Here is a 16,471-nt window from a genome sequence, read left to right on the forward strand (position 1 = left end):
AGTACAAAAAATACTTTTTTTTTAGTGAGACATAAGTACATATAAATACATACATAATAAAGCTCGGCAAAAGTTGGTTTGGGAAGAGAGCTACTTAATTAAAACCCAAATGGAGAAAAGTGGGTACCTAACTCTAGCCAAAACAAATGATAAATAGGAGCTAAAGTTTTATCCATGTTAAAATTACCCTTGTTTGTCACTTACAGGAGCTTAAATTAAAACTACGTATTATTATTAAAAGCTTATTTAAAACCATCCAAAATGATAAATATCCTGTTTTGAACTAGGGAACAAAGTTAACTGAGAATTTTCATACGTATAAGCCTCACACATAAATTTTAATAAACATAACTTAAATGCTACCACCTTGCTGTGGGGGTTAAGGCGCTTGTCTCACGCACAGTGTTTTCGGGTTTGATTCTCGGTAAGATCATAGTAATTCATTTCGTTTTTTAAAAAATTGGGAGTTTTTTTGCTGTAATTAATCACTGCAATTGAGGCAGTTTTGTTGTTATTTCAAAAACCAAATAATAAACATTTTATACAAATATATTTAATACAAAAATAGAATTTTAAAATCTTTGCATTGCCAAAAAGTTTGGTTGTACTGTAAAGCTATTCTTGGAAAATATTTTTTTATTTTAAAAAAACATTTGCCTTTTTATAATTTACCCAAATATTTAATTTTAAGAGCCATTTTTAACGAGTTGTAATTTTATTTCAACGAGAATAACTTACGATTAGAAAATGGGAATCAAGTTGGGGTAGAGTGGGATTCGACCCACGGACCTTTGATCCGAAAGTCCGAGATACTAGCCACGGGATCACAACCCGATTCAAAATAAATCGACAATATATTGAGTATTTCCAAATGTTTGTAAAACAGTTCATGAAATCTCGCTCCAGAATAATTATTGCTACTATACAAACTGATATCTTTCAGTATATTTGGATTATATGTATATACTTCTAAAAATCAGCTTATAAAAATTATTCCCAAAAAAAATTTGACGACGAGATTTGAGTGTGTTATCTAGCATCCCTGCTAGAAATAGTGATGGATACAAGAATGGATCATTATTATTATTTTTAAGATACGAGTATCGTAAAAATCGTTATGCAGAAAGCAGCCAGCACCAGAAAATTGCAGATGAGATAGTGGGACATTTATAAAAAGAATGAATAAAAAAATCTACACAACGGTTGGAATGTTTTGGACTTTGACAAATGATAAAAAATGAATACATTCATTTTTTTATATTACAAACAAAAATCTGGTTATGTGTTTTACCAGTTTTATTGATTTTTAAAGTACCGTCAGGTTTTTCTAGCATTGTGGGTGTTTTCTGCAAAGTGAGAAATGCCGTTTTTTTGATCGAGGTGATTATTACAGTTTTTGTATGAAAGCTGTCTGACTGTTTTTAGCAGAACATAGAATTGACCTTTTTGCACCCAATAACACCAATGGCTGAGGGGACAAATTACAGAGGGCGCCCCCGACGGGAATATTTATAGCAAGTGTGCGAAGATTTTAACTGCGCCTCTTATTTCGAGCTGAAGAGGGCTGCAGAAAATAGAGACCAATGGAGGACGAGCTGCAGGACTTTGCTGCAAACCAATCCACAAGATTGAGACTGCAAACAAGAAGAACACCAATATCTTATTTTTCCAAAATTGTGGACTGGCTGCTTTCTGCATAACTATGTTCAATTCAGGTTCGATTATATTTTGTTATCCTATGTTAAAATATTGTCTCTGTTGTAAATAAGTTGTAAACATTTATCTACAAATCAGATTGTTATTGAAATCCTTCGTCTCGTAATGATGGAAAAATGATAATTGTGCGTTTCTATTATTCTTACGCTTAAGGCGACAGTTGAGGGAGAGTGTAATATTAATATGTAATTATGGCGAAAATCTAAAAACATTTAATTGTGATGTATACTTTATTAATAATTATATTTTTTTCATTTATGATATTATCAGAATGCTCATTTCAAAACATTTTATTGTATATTTTTAGATTATCCGGCTTTTTTCTATTTAGCATTTTATACTGTTTCAAATAGACAAAATTTCACAGCTGCGCTGAGCTAGTGGGTACATGACATCTGAAAGGGTTAACTGTAAAATACGCATAATTTTGACAGTCGATATCCTCGTAATATTTCTTCATTGTTTTCATACAGTTAACATTTTTATAACTAGGTACTTAAGTTCTCTTCATTTCTTATGGTCAACTCCGCATCTTAAGTATAATCTTTATTCCCATGTTCTTAAGGCGTAAACTACTTAATTTACACGTACGCTGGAAAATGTTAAAGAACAAAAGGTTTAACCAACCTTGTTGCGCAAATCACACGTCAATGGAAGTTCGTGTAATTTAAAACTAAAGATGTCGAGGATATCTGAGATAACATTGCGAATCCAGAGTCGTATGCTTGAAACATGTCGAATATTTCCAACAATCGAATTTCTAAACAATTAATAATATATTATTAATATTTCAAGCATTAACTTTGTGGTCAAACATGTGACTAAATGTTTTAAAATATTTTTATATAACCACCCACCAACTTTTCTTTGCATACCGGTTTTGAGACATGCCCGTCTCTTTGTCAGGACACGTATTAAACCAACATTCAAAACCTACTACACAACTTTATCACAGTTCTTGCACAAAAATATAAAACCAACACATATATGAACGTAGTTATGCAGAAAGCAGCCAGTCCACAATTTCGGAAAAATGAGATATTGATGTTATTGGGTGCAGTAAGGTCGATTCTATGTTCTGCTAAAATCAGCCAGACCGCTTTCTTATAAAAAACTGTATTAATCACCTCCGGAAAAAGGTGTCGATCACAAAAACGGCATTTCTCAATTTGCAGAAAAAACCCACAATACTAGAAAAATCTTATGGTACTTTTACAAATCTTTTAAACTGGTCAAATACGAAATAAGATTCTAGTTTGTAATATTTAAAAAAAACTTGTGTATTCATTGTTTATCGTTTGTTAAAGTCAAAAACATTTAAACTTTTGTGTTGATTTTATAATTCAATTTTTTCACAAAATGGCTATTATCTCAGTTTCACTTTTCTATGGCTGGCTGCTTTCTGTATACCTACGTTCATATCATCACATAAACCGCAATCCAATCAGTGCATGTTTGTCCTAATTAGTGCATATACTTATTGAAATGCGTGTGTCGGTTTTATATTTTTGTGCAAGGACTATATTAAGGGTGTATAGTGGGTTTGGCATGTTGGTTTAATTAGTGTACTGATGAAAAGACGAGTACGTCTTGAAACCGGTAGACATAGAAAAGTCGGTAAATGGTTAAATACAAATATTCAATAACATTGATTGATAATTATTTGAAATATTAAATAATTCATCATATTTTATGTTTTATTTAAATTAACAATTAACATAGTTATTTAAGAGACAAAAATAAATCAAACAAGTTACTAAATACAAAAAAAAACCCCATTTATAAACATGTAAATTATTATATTCTGACGAAAACATAAAATTATCTCATTATCTGTTTTTTAGATTATTGAATTGAATATTGAGCCACATAAATTATTTTGTTTCACTGCTATTTTATATGTTTATTAAGTCAATCAATTGTATAATTGAATTGTTAAATTATCAAATAATTCAATTACACATTTTAAATACGTGATTTTTGTTTTACTATTTAATAAAGAAATTTTTATTATGTATTTTGTATATCGATGTAAGTCATTGTTTAAATAAATTTTTTTTTTATTGATTTTTATTTGTGTAACACTTTTCATACATATACAATTGTTATATATATATATATATATATATATATATATATATATAAGAGCGGGCATATTGCCTTGGGGCAATTTCTTCCTACCTACCCAAACCCTCAGAGTATATACAATACTTTAAGCTCCAACCGTTCAGTTTGAGAAAATTACAAGTACATGGACATATTCTATTTAATTATGCAGTATCTTATAATTTTTTACAAAAATTTGCTTAAAAATTTACACAATTCCATAGGGAGGGCAGAAGAGGTGTGATGGGAAGGAAAGAAAAAGGCGTAAGTAAAAACTCAAACATTTATATAGTGACATTTCAATCTTGATTACAATGTTAATATAAAGAGAATATAAGAATTCCGACTTAACATGGAACTTTCTAGCGAGTCAGGAAAACTAATAATAACGACGCAATAATGACATTGTGCATTGTGGGTATAAATAAATAAGTAAAATTTGCCGCCCAACTCTTGTCTAGTTTCGCGAAATACTTTTTGGGAACCCCCGGGCATGGCCATATATTACGGATCCCTCCCGAGATACTTAACAACGCTTGCCTACTTTAAAAAGCACCAGGCTCTCAAAGTCCTGGGCGTCCACGGCTGACAGTTTATCGGCAGTTCACTTCAAAACCATGGCACGCAGACCTGACTTGGGAAGTCTGGAGAGATTTTGTGGATTCCATACTAATATAGAATCGCTTGGTCTAAATATTCAGTCATATAAATGATTATTAGTTTTTTTTTAGCTAATCAATACGCAAGATTTTTTTTATATAAGAGTTGCAAAGGTTTATTATTTACCTTGTTCATTATGTACAAGGTAATTCATAATAGTGGATTTTTCTGCTTTTAAAAAGCTTCCATTTTATTTTTAAGTCTTAGGATCAGGAGGGATATTCTAAAGTGGACCAATCAGAAACTTCTCAAAAATTTGCTCTAGTAAAGAGGAAACCACTTAAAACACTTCAGGAGAAGCCGGCTTGCTGACAGTCATTGACAGGTTTTCTGTTTCGCTAGAAGAGTGTTCGGTATTTTGAGTCCTATTTTGGTTTATATTACCAATGTCCTGTACTTGCTTGAAATATCACCGATTCTCTGTCGCATAGGTCTTTACCTAGAATTCCGCATCGCGCCTCCAGCTGTTTTTGAAAGCTAAAAAAATGGCAATGCATAAATAGACGGGAGACATCTCGACGTGTTTTATCATCACATGAGCAGCTGTCGATCTAGAAGAGCTTGAAACGATGCAGATAGCTTATGAACTCACCGTGACCCGTGAGGATTTGGGTTAGCTCAAAGCCAGCATTCTTCATTCTCCTGAAATCAAAAGCTCTGTAAAATACACAAGATTCACAAGAATCACGAATACGACTCCCGTAGCGTAACACATAATAAAAAACAAACCTTACATACAGAAGATTCATCGAAGGCTTTTTCAAGGGTCATTATCTTTATTATTTAATATGCATCGTAAAATATAAATTCCTTATCATACCAATGAAATGCTGTACGGGCACTGCGACCGGTGCATAAAGTTTAATTGGTAGTCTGGTATCTACGCAAAATGGAGGTATTTTCATCAAAGTGTTATCTATGTTCGCTGCAAAACAGCAATTATTATTTTCATCCCTGCATGGTGGAAGGCAGCCCAACTCTGTAATTAAAATTTAGTTCCCCTAGGCTTGTATTTAATTACATGGATACAGACTATTACAAAGGATCACGTTCAAGATCTTCGAATATAAGCGCATAAAGGTTTTAGTGTGTATATTTTAAAGATAGAACTAGTATCTACGTTAGTTTCTACTTTTAATCTTGAGAATATACATAATACTTCTTATATGTTGTTTTTGAGAACTTTTCGCGAGCGTCAATCTTTGTTACAATTTTTATTCTCATTAGGTAAGTTGCGAGAACTATAAACTTGGATATTTCAATAGGAACAAAATACTGATAATTTTATTTTAAAAATACGTTTTTGGTATAGAATTATACTATTTAAGCTATAAATTATTTCAAATGCGCCTATTTTTTTTTTTTTACCTAATGCAAGAAAAATCCACCTGCAGTTAATATAAGCCTGTAATGAACATTTTTATCTTGTCCAGCGCAATAAACCATGCAGTTGTTTTATGTGAAATAGAACCAGAACTTTTGACGAGTTGAATACTAGTTAATTCAAATCTTTTGCTACCTGGAAACGCACTAGGGGATGAAATACAGTTCTTATCTACAAACACGACAACTTTTAACTTTTTCAATTTAATTTTTAATTTTAACTTTTTATTTAAACTTTTAATTTTATTTTCAACTTTTAATTTTGACTTTAACTTTAACTTTAACTTTTTATTTTAACTTTTAATTTCAACTCTTAATTTATACTTATTTATATAAACATTTACTACCTGCATCTAATTAATTATTGTTGGTTGGTAATTTTTACTAAGAAATTTAAATGTTCATGAAAGCAGAGAGAGAGGGTCGGAAAGTAAAGTTGGAGCTATACAATGTCTTCTCCCCTTAATGTACTTTTTATTTAATATTTATGTTTTTTTTTTTTCATTTAATTATTTTTTCCCTCTCCTGCATTCATAATAAATTAGTATGAAATCTGTAATTGGTCTTACTTTTTTTAATTGTTATTTTGTACCTTGTATTTATACAAAGACTGGATGATTTCCTTGATCAATACATAAATAAATAAACATTTAGAAAAACTCAAAAAAAGTCAATTATCCACTGGTCTGTGAAGAAATACAATTTTTAATTTTAGGCGTTGCCTGGTAGGTAAAATAATTAAGTCAAATTAATTTCACCCAGATCACTAAAGATTTCAGCTACAGATTAAAATTCGCAAAAATCAAGAGAAATCGCAAAAATAATTTTTAAAATGCGGACATTTAAACATGGGTAGGATGGTTAATATTACACAGCGTGTAAAATGGCCACTTAAACCAGCCAATGACGGGTCATTAGCCCCGTTAGCTTCTAGACTTCCATATTATCTTCTCAAAAATTTTCTCCACCTCTGATGTAATACGTTATTTTTTTACAATAAGTATGAACAATATTATTAATGTATTTTGGCTCTGCGTGGCTCGATGTGTCGTACCCACGCTCTCTCAATACTCCAAAAGAGGATACAGCACCTGTTGAGATGTTACCGCGCCTAATTGTCCGAAGTACCCATATCTTGCCAGTTTTATAGAACATTAATATTCGACTCCCAATAAATTACATTATTCTTCACTGTAATGAATCGAAAAGGTTATTCCGATAAGGTCACATTGCATAAAATATCAGGTACATCTATATAATATTGAGATATTAACAAATAATCTGTGTAATTCATTGTTTACCCTTGTGTTTAATCACGCAAATTTAAAAAATAAATGTGCGCATTATTAAAAATCTTGAAATATATATCCATAACATTTCAGTTTGTAAGTGAAAATTCTTGATGGAAGTTCATTGTAATTTATTATATAAATAAAACACGAGTGATACTTTAATCCACAAAATGAGTCTCGAAGATGTCGCGAAAGCGAAGAAACCGGTCACTGGATATTCCAAGTTTGTGGATTAAAGTATCACTCGTGTTTTATTTAAATAATAAATATTTATCCATTGTTATTTTTTAACTTTTTAAAGTATGTTCAAACTTTGTGGTCAAATATTTTAATAAAATAAAGTTCGTAAATATTTATATAGACCCAAAGAGGAAAGATGCAGAATAGAGATAGCGTGATCCGCATTCTATGGCATAAATCATTATTCTGCTATGATAGTTCAAACTTTAAACCCAAACAGAGGATGGTTAAGTCGGGTTGTTGTCAGTTGTTGTAAGTTGTGTCGGGTTTTGATCCCGTGGCTAGTGTCTCGGACTCACGGATCAAGGGTCCGTGGTTCGAATTCCACTCTATTCCAACTTGATTCCCATTTTCTAATAGCGAGTTATTTACAACTCGTTGAAAATGGCCCTCAAAACAAAGTATTTGCGTAAATTATAAGAACGTAAATATATATGTTATGTCAATACGGGGTTGGAATATCGACTCTCAAGGCAAGCTTCATCGACTGATTAGAGGCTGCTGAGAATTTTGGGGACAGATTAAGTGAGCAACACAGAGGTGCTGAGATGAGCCAGTTTCGAAAAAAAACTGTCCCCAGTTATGCAGCGCATATCTGAGCCACATCATGCGCGGAAACAAATATGCGCTTCTACAGCTAATTATAATGGGGAAGTTGGAAGAGAAACCGTGGATTTGGAAGGCTAAGAAGGAGTTGGAAAGACTTTGTTTAATATTGTGGGAACAATCTTTAAAAAGGAAAGAAGTAGTAATTTTCTGGATATCATGGGGTTACTGCCAAAAGTTGGTAGGTCCATAAAACATGTTATGGAGTTATCGCAATTTTAGAGTTTGACATTATGACCAAAAAAAATGGTTTGTGATATTAAAATGTTTTGGCAGTTTAGATACATGCCAATTTTGTCTTGTTCATTGCCTAAGTTAATATTGTTAGTGTTTTTACAAACTTCTTCCTATTTGACAATATAAAAAAACTGGACTTAAGATATATTCTTTAAAAAAATATAGGCTTTAGAACTGCTTTACTGAAATCGAAAGAGCTAGAAACTTTTTCCAGGCATAGATATTCATGTAAAGACACACAATTCATCGCTTACTCCATATACCTAAAATGTGGACCTACCAACTTTTGGCATTAACCCCACGATATACGATTATCAATACAATGAAAAATCGTATGATGGGCTACTTATTTTTTTATATTTTATATTTGACTATTTATTGAAAATTCCCTTACCGTATCGAACAGTGTGGCTAACGTAGCCAAGACAAATTGTAATCAAGCACTTTTCTAAAATGATTTTAAGCTTCTAAGCTTTTTAAAATCGTTTCATTTTTTTTATGTAAACCATCCGTCGCTGTTAAGCTACAAAACATGTTTTAATCTAGGTTTTATATGCTTTTACAATTATTGAAATAGCAAATAGAAACTAGATTACAATATATCAATTTACGTTATTTGTAGCTGTAGGACGTATTGGAATATTTATTATGAAGCGCTATAGAGGTGATTGTCAAAAAAGTGAGCTTTAAAAATTATTGATAATTAATGATGCCATAAATCGATAGACCCTTCACAAGGGTTCCCATATAACAATATCGAACTATTTGAGTACCAAATTTAATGTCAGTTTTATTTATTCTGAAAAAAGTTCCTTTAACCAATTCATAAATACATGTAATGAAACATTGTAAACTTAAGGATTACAAACAGCTATTTCAAAAAATAAATAACAACAACTCCTTAAAAACAAAATTTGTGCATTTAAGAATAATAAAACCAGTTTTTATTTCCATTTCCATTAGAAATGTTATCAAAATAATTGGTAGCCTGCAATGTTTTTATGCAGTTGTATAATATTTAGCGTAACTATCTTTTGCGTTAGTAAATTGTTGATTGCATTTAATTTATAAATCTGAATAACCTCTACAATACATAGACACAGTTTATTGCAAATGGATTGTTGACATATGCAGTAATGATGTTTTCTTTTTTGCCAAATGTTAACACGATGTTTGTCCTACTTTTAAAACAACGTAAAAAATGACTAATCATTGACTTTGAATTAAACAATTGGGTATATTCTTCATTATCTTGTTCTATCTTGTTAATATTGTATATAAAGGTCACAGGATACAAAATACAAATGTTAAATAAATACATTTTGAAACAGAAAGTTTTTAAGTTTTCAAACCTCATGGATTAAGTAAACTTATATTTAAATAAAAAAAAACTGCTAATGTAAATTTTAGAGAATCTAAAATGGTTTTCATTAATTTTAAGAAGTTGCTTTATGTCAAATATTTAATTAACTGACATCCATTCTTTCTCCTCTGTTTGCATTTTTTCGAATTCGGGTATCTCGGAAAGTATAGCCTTAACGACAAATTTTATTCAACAGAAATGGTGATCATATGAACTGCCGTTAGATGCCATGATTAGTTATTACATAAAAATTGACATTTATCCGTTATATCCTATATCCTTTATATAAAAAAAATATTTTTAAAATATCCTATTTCTCAGGTCTATTTTTAGTTTGGGTGTGGTGTAATTTTAATTTACTTAGTTATTATAGATATAAATTTAAAAATTATAAAGTTGTTAAAAACACTGTTGTTTTTAATTAATTTTATTTTGATGAATAACCTTAAATTGAGTTATTCAAACATATATATGTATATTTTAAGATGCATTTTAATCATAACAACTCTCTAAGACCCTAGGGAATGAAATCATGAACTGTGTATAAACATTTGGATGTACTCAAAATATTGTTTTAAATAGTTGCTTTTAATTATTAGGAAGGTACAATAAAACATATAAATGAAATTTCAAGAGCGAGTTTGAGATCATATATTATGTTTCATCAATCCTAGAATTCCTTTCATTATTTTTTTTTCTGTATCTGTTACATTTATCGATCTGAATATACTTCTGAACGGATTATAAATCGCAATTTTTTACATAAAATATAAAATCAAAATATTTTATTCAAATAGTAGAATGTACGAGTATAATAAAATATGTACACTTTCTTAACATTGATGTAAAATTAGATGTCTTATTTTATTCTGAATAAAAAACTGTTTAAAATTCCTTTATTCATAATATATAAGTTTTTTTTCGTTACTCGCTTTCCATTAAGAGCAAGCATTGTGAGCAAAGTTTATGGCGGAGCGTACAAACCTTAGTCCCTTTCGCTATTCAGTGAAAAGGTTTTATGATTCTCAGAATGCCAAGAACAAAACAAGACAAAGGTTAAACCCAGACATATCTACGGCCACTCCCGCGGAGACTCCTCTCAAAACCAATCAACACAGCTTAACCGTAAACTTAAGCAAATTATAGATTTATTCCTCGGCTTTACTAGCTGGTTATGGTTAAATAGTGATTTGACAACAGGACATTTTTCTCTCTTGCATCACAATGCAGTAGAGATTCCACGACACTTCTCACGGCGCAGTGAGACAGCTAGTTAATACTCACAGCTTACCATTCGAGTTTAGAAAACAGAAAAATAGAGAAAATCATAGAATTAAGAATAGTTAGTTTTACGTTTGGACACATTAGTTTCTTTGTAGTTATCGCTCAGTACGCAACTCCTGATTTGAATTCAACTATGCCGTGTTGTGTCCTTTAAAAGTGTAGAAATACTGCTAGGATCTTTAAGAAACAGGATGCAATCACATTTCATGTGTAATTAGCAAATAAATGTGTAAGTGGCAAATACATTACTTAATAATTTAATTATTTTTCCATCTGTCAGACTCTTGAAGAAATCAAAATAGACATTTCGTTAGTGTTGCCACGGTAGAATTTTTTTTTACCCTACTTTGCTCATCTAATGAAAATTGGACCTCGAACTAAACAACTCATTATAAGTTAAGATAAGTTATTAAGATCTAATTTTTCTGCAACAGAAAAGGAAAATATTTTTGAAAAAGGAATATCTAAGTCTAGGCATTTACATAGCTTATGACCTCCTGTCATTGGCTGGTTTTAGTGGCCACTTTACGCACTGTGTAACATTAACCATTCTGCTTATGTTATCCACATTTCCCCGACTCTTCCATCTGTTGCCTTTTGTGAAGTAAAAGAGCGACTTAACTAGCTGGTATAAGAAGAAGCATAAAAATTGAAAATTTGTATTCAGGCATTGCCTTGTGGGTAAAATGGTTCAGCCGGATGAATCTTACCCGCATGATAAAGGTTTAAGCTCTTTTACTTCACAAAAGTCAACAAAACCGTGTGTAAAGTAGCCACTTAAACCGGCCAATGACAGTTCATAAGCCCTGTAAATGCCTAGACTTCCATATTCCATTCTCAAAATTTTTTCTCTGTTGCAACAAGTTTAGTAATTACTATTGTATTTGGACGTCGAATATACTAATGCGTTCAGTATTTGGCTACATTCTTTTTCGATTTTCCACTACATCAATATGATATAATTCTTATTTTTATTTTCTTTTTTAATTTACAACTTTTATTCCTTGACTGATATAATATCACCTCATCTTCTGAAAATAAATGGTCGAAATACCCTACAATTGGTGTATTATCGCATTACCCTATGCACCATCCACTTATAAAAAAGGATATAATAATAATGATTGTTATCCTTATCATTTATTCGTTATATTTTATAAAAATTAAAATAGATCTTTCCATAATTACAAATTATGTGCATCGAATTTACGATATAATGATCAAATTTCATTGTTGTGAAAAATCAATTATTTTATTTTATTAATTTTCTGATGAAAGCAAACTTTTTTTAAAGTTTTATTCTTTCGAGTTATTATGATAAATCTTTCAAATGAATGGAATCTTACGTGTAATAAAAATTGATTTGTCATTTTATAATTTTATGACATGAATCCATGCGTTCAATTATTAGTTCAACAATAGATATTGTATCGATGTGATGAAATTATTAAATGAGATTTATTCAAGATAAAACATGTAACCAAATGTTATTAATAAATTATCAGTAACTTACTATATACATACATGCAATTTATTTTAAATTTACATTTTAGTTTTTTTAATATTTTTTTTTTACTAAAAAAAAAACAATAGCAATACAAAAAATATATACTTATATATACAACATTATTAAAAAACATAAAATAAAGCCAGGTAAGTTTTCCAAATAAACACAATTATAAAAATCCAGTTCAGTAAAATATTAATATAGAAGAGGGTGAGTTTTTGTGTATGGGGATGCGTGGGTAAGGGAGCGGAGTGTGGTTTTGGTTAATGTGTGTGTGAGGGTGGGTTTATGGACAAGGTTAGTGTGTGTTTGATACGAGTGAATAGAAACATCTTAAATTTGTAATGTTAAAACATTTTAACATATTACAACAGAGATGAAGAACATTTAAGAGAAGGTAATTTAGAAGTCTAGGCATCTACAGGGCTTATGACCTGTCAATGGCTGGTTTAAGTGGCCACTTTACACACTGTGTAACATTTACCATTCTGCCTATATTTGAACATCTATATTCCTTCAATTCTTTCATCTGTTGATGTTTTTGAAGTTAAAGAGCTGAAACCTTTATTTATTAGGTCATAAGCCCTGTAGATGCCTAGACTTCTAAATTACCTTCTCTTAAATGTTCTTCATATCTGTTGTAATATGTTAATATGAACAGCTCCCCAGGGAGTTGAATCCAGTCCTTGTCTACAAAAATTTGGACAAACTCAAAATATTGTGAAAAACATTTTTTTTATAAAGAAACAGAATTTTGTAAAAATAATTGTTTTTGAATTCTTATTTTAAAAGTGGGTTTACTGCAGTTAAATATAGCTTTACTATTAAAAACACATTTTAATAAGGCGCCAAGCAAATCAGAGAAGAGTTCTGTGCATAGTTGGTGCCACATCTTGACCAAATCTTACTCAGTAAGTTGTTAAATCTAATATGTCATTTACATTAAGTAATTGTATTTTTTTGATAAATGTTTTTAGACTTTTTTTACTTGAAAAGACTTGACTATGGATTATGTAATAATCGTCATTGCTTTATCGTGTTGATGTTGTAATATTCAAATCGTTTGATTTGTACAATTTTTACTAATGCCACAGAGCGACTAATCATAAATGCCATTTAAAAAGGTTCTGGCATTGGCCTTGATTATTGTAAATACGGAAAACAATGCATGTTCCTCATTCCGTTACGTTTACAAATAAAATTTACGATTCTGTGAATAGTAAACTTATTGCATACATTATCACATATATTCCGAAAGGCAAAGCTTCGAGCACTCCTATTTATAGATTAACTGTGTACTATTTAATGTCGTACATAAAATATTGTTTCATCTTTGCATTTCCTCGTTAGTGTATTATTTAAATCAGGGTCAAATATTTAATCCTGTTGAATAGTTTACAAAGCTGTCATAACCGATTTACAAACCCAGGGTTATCAAAAAAACAAAAAAATATTATTTTAATAAAATTGATTTTTAATTACATAAATGACGTCTCGTTTCCAAATTTCATGACAACTTAAGCCTTGTGTTGATTTGGGATACGTATTAAACTAAATAAAATATTGAAAAAACGTAATTATGTACACGGTTGAGTATTTTTTACAAAAACTCTAAAAACATAATACAACGAAAGTTCAATTAAAAAATAAAACTCGAGCGTTTAATCATATATTCGATGTAAGAGCAACTTTAGTTTGTATACTCTTATGTCCAGAATGTGTAGATAAGTCAATTTGTCACATAACTTGGAATTTTTTGGAATGGGTCTTCCGGCTTTTCGTTAATCTCTGCGCCACTAAAGCAGTGTAAGATGAAGAAAGATTGGCATGGTTTAGCTCGAAGTCTTATATGTGTATCGTGTTTATGAATATACTGTATACTATTATTTTATTACCCTCGTTTGTCTTTGCAACTTAGGTTTATGTTGATTTTTTTCAGTTTCTGGTATATATTTTTTTTTCAAGTAACTGTTGTAATTTTTATTTAAACCGTATATTTAATAAATCAACAATTAATTAAATGTTATGAATATGTATGTCTTCGAAAAATCGTAATTCTGTTTTTAATGCCCATATAATGTTTTTTGTAAAAGCGTTTGCATTTAACTCCTATTTTACTGCTGTTAGATTTACGGAAAGCTCTCTAGTTATGTCACAATATATGCATTTAAAAATATAATTTATGAATATAGTAAATAAAATGCACAAATAAAAATGCGTCTGAGACAATGGGACCCGGACCTGATTTAAGAAAATGCAACAAGAGTTGGCTGAAAATGGAATCCAGTTATTATTTTTTTCTTAATTGAGCTAAATAACAAAATCGCTTAAACAATAAAAATAATTTTTAAAATACGAAATTTTTTTGTCAATCCAGATGTACAAATTATCCATATTGTTTTTTTTTAAATATCATTTCAAGGCAACCAAATGACGATATGGCACGCTTATTAAGAAATAATAAATTAATGCTTCTTCTAGGAAGCCTCAAATACAATTTTTTAAAACGCTGATTTTTTTGTTAAAGGGTACTGCGAATTAAAATACCACAAGGAAAATCAAGTTTGTATTTGAATTTTGTCAGTTTTATTATTTTATTTTATCTGTGCAAACTAAGAAAATGGTAAAGTAGAATCGACCAGAGTTCCAACCTGGAACATCAGATCTGTTCATTTGCGATATTACTCTTGTTTAAATAGTTAAACAATAATACTTCACTTCATCATTCCCATTCCGCGCCTAATGGTGCATAGGCTACTGCATTGTCACACCAATCGAAGTATCTTAATAATTTTGTTTACATAAATGTAAGATGATCAGTCTTACGACTCGGATACCAGTCCAGGGACTATGTAATAGACTGTATTTTGGAATGTGAAATATACTGGTTTACATTCCAATATACCAGACCAACCTGCCAATAGTTATGCCTGTTGGAAGGGCTATCTCTCAGGGGCGAACCGTCCATATAATCGATTATTCGCAGCTTATTATTATATTTCACTAACAATAATAATGTTTTATAGTAGTTTTAATTATAGGAGAATAAATAAAATAATCTTTGTTTATTATAAATTGACGTCACTGTTTATATCTTCCTCAAAAAATTAATTTAGGCTGCTAAATGCGCACCCAGCGCATTGCCCGGTTCCGATTATTGAAGCTTATTTTTCAATACAAAATATTTACTGTATTTTAACATTCAAAAACCCAGTGCGTTTATTTTCCTTGCTAAGTTCACTTGTAGATTACAGATATTATTTCAAGCTTATCTATTTGGAGAGTAGCATTTTGAGCGTTTTTTCCTAAAGTCCATTTTCGTTTGATAGTATTCTATTGACATATGACGCCAGTTTTTTAGTCCGCGCGTTTTAGCTAATGGCGCCATGCGTTCATTCTCAGTTTAGAAGGAAACGAAGCTGACGGCTCGGCGCGGCGCAGCGCGGCGGTCACAACGGTCAGGTGACATTTTTTTTGCAATATTATTGCGAATATTTCTAATAAATGTTATTGTTATGTTATGTTATTTAATGTAATATGTAAAGTTAAAATTACGTGTTTTAGCATAAATAAATCTAATCTTATTGTTTTTTTTTTAATTTTTCAGAAAAAAAAATACAAATCGTAAAATAAATTTTTTTTTGTTTACATAATGGGAGTGACGTCTTACAACAAAATGTTTACTTTCTTTTATATTAGTAACTAAATATTTGCAGTATAAAATGTAAATTACAAACAAATATACGGTGTTTTTAATCAGTTCCAAACAAAAAGGAATTATGAAAATACTTATTTTATCCTTATTTTTTATCATTTTTTTTTTTTTTTCAACTTTTGCATACATGTACTGACTTTAAATAATGGAGAATACACCTACATATTACGCAAAGTTATTAATTGTTGTTTGTTTGTTGTTATTAAAAATAAGTAGGTATTGCGTCTTCTGTTGCCAGCAGGTGAAATTGGAGCTGGAGAGATGAAGTTGTTTTTTTACAGAACCATAGAAAAAGATTCTGTGTACCTGTTTATACTTTTTTTTTATACGCCTCCACTCATTTGCGAGATTACTTATATGTA

This window comes from Micrasema longulum, unplaced genomic scaffold (genome assembly GCF_059751315.1).
Source record: "Micrasema longulum isolate JH-2025_06_02 unplaced genomic scaffold, ASM5975131v1 h1tg002474l, whole genome shotgun sequence".
NCBI classification, from domain to species: Eukaryota; Metazoa; Arthropoda; class Insecta; order Trichoptera; family Brachycentridae; genus Micrasema; species Micrasema longulum.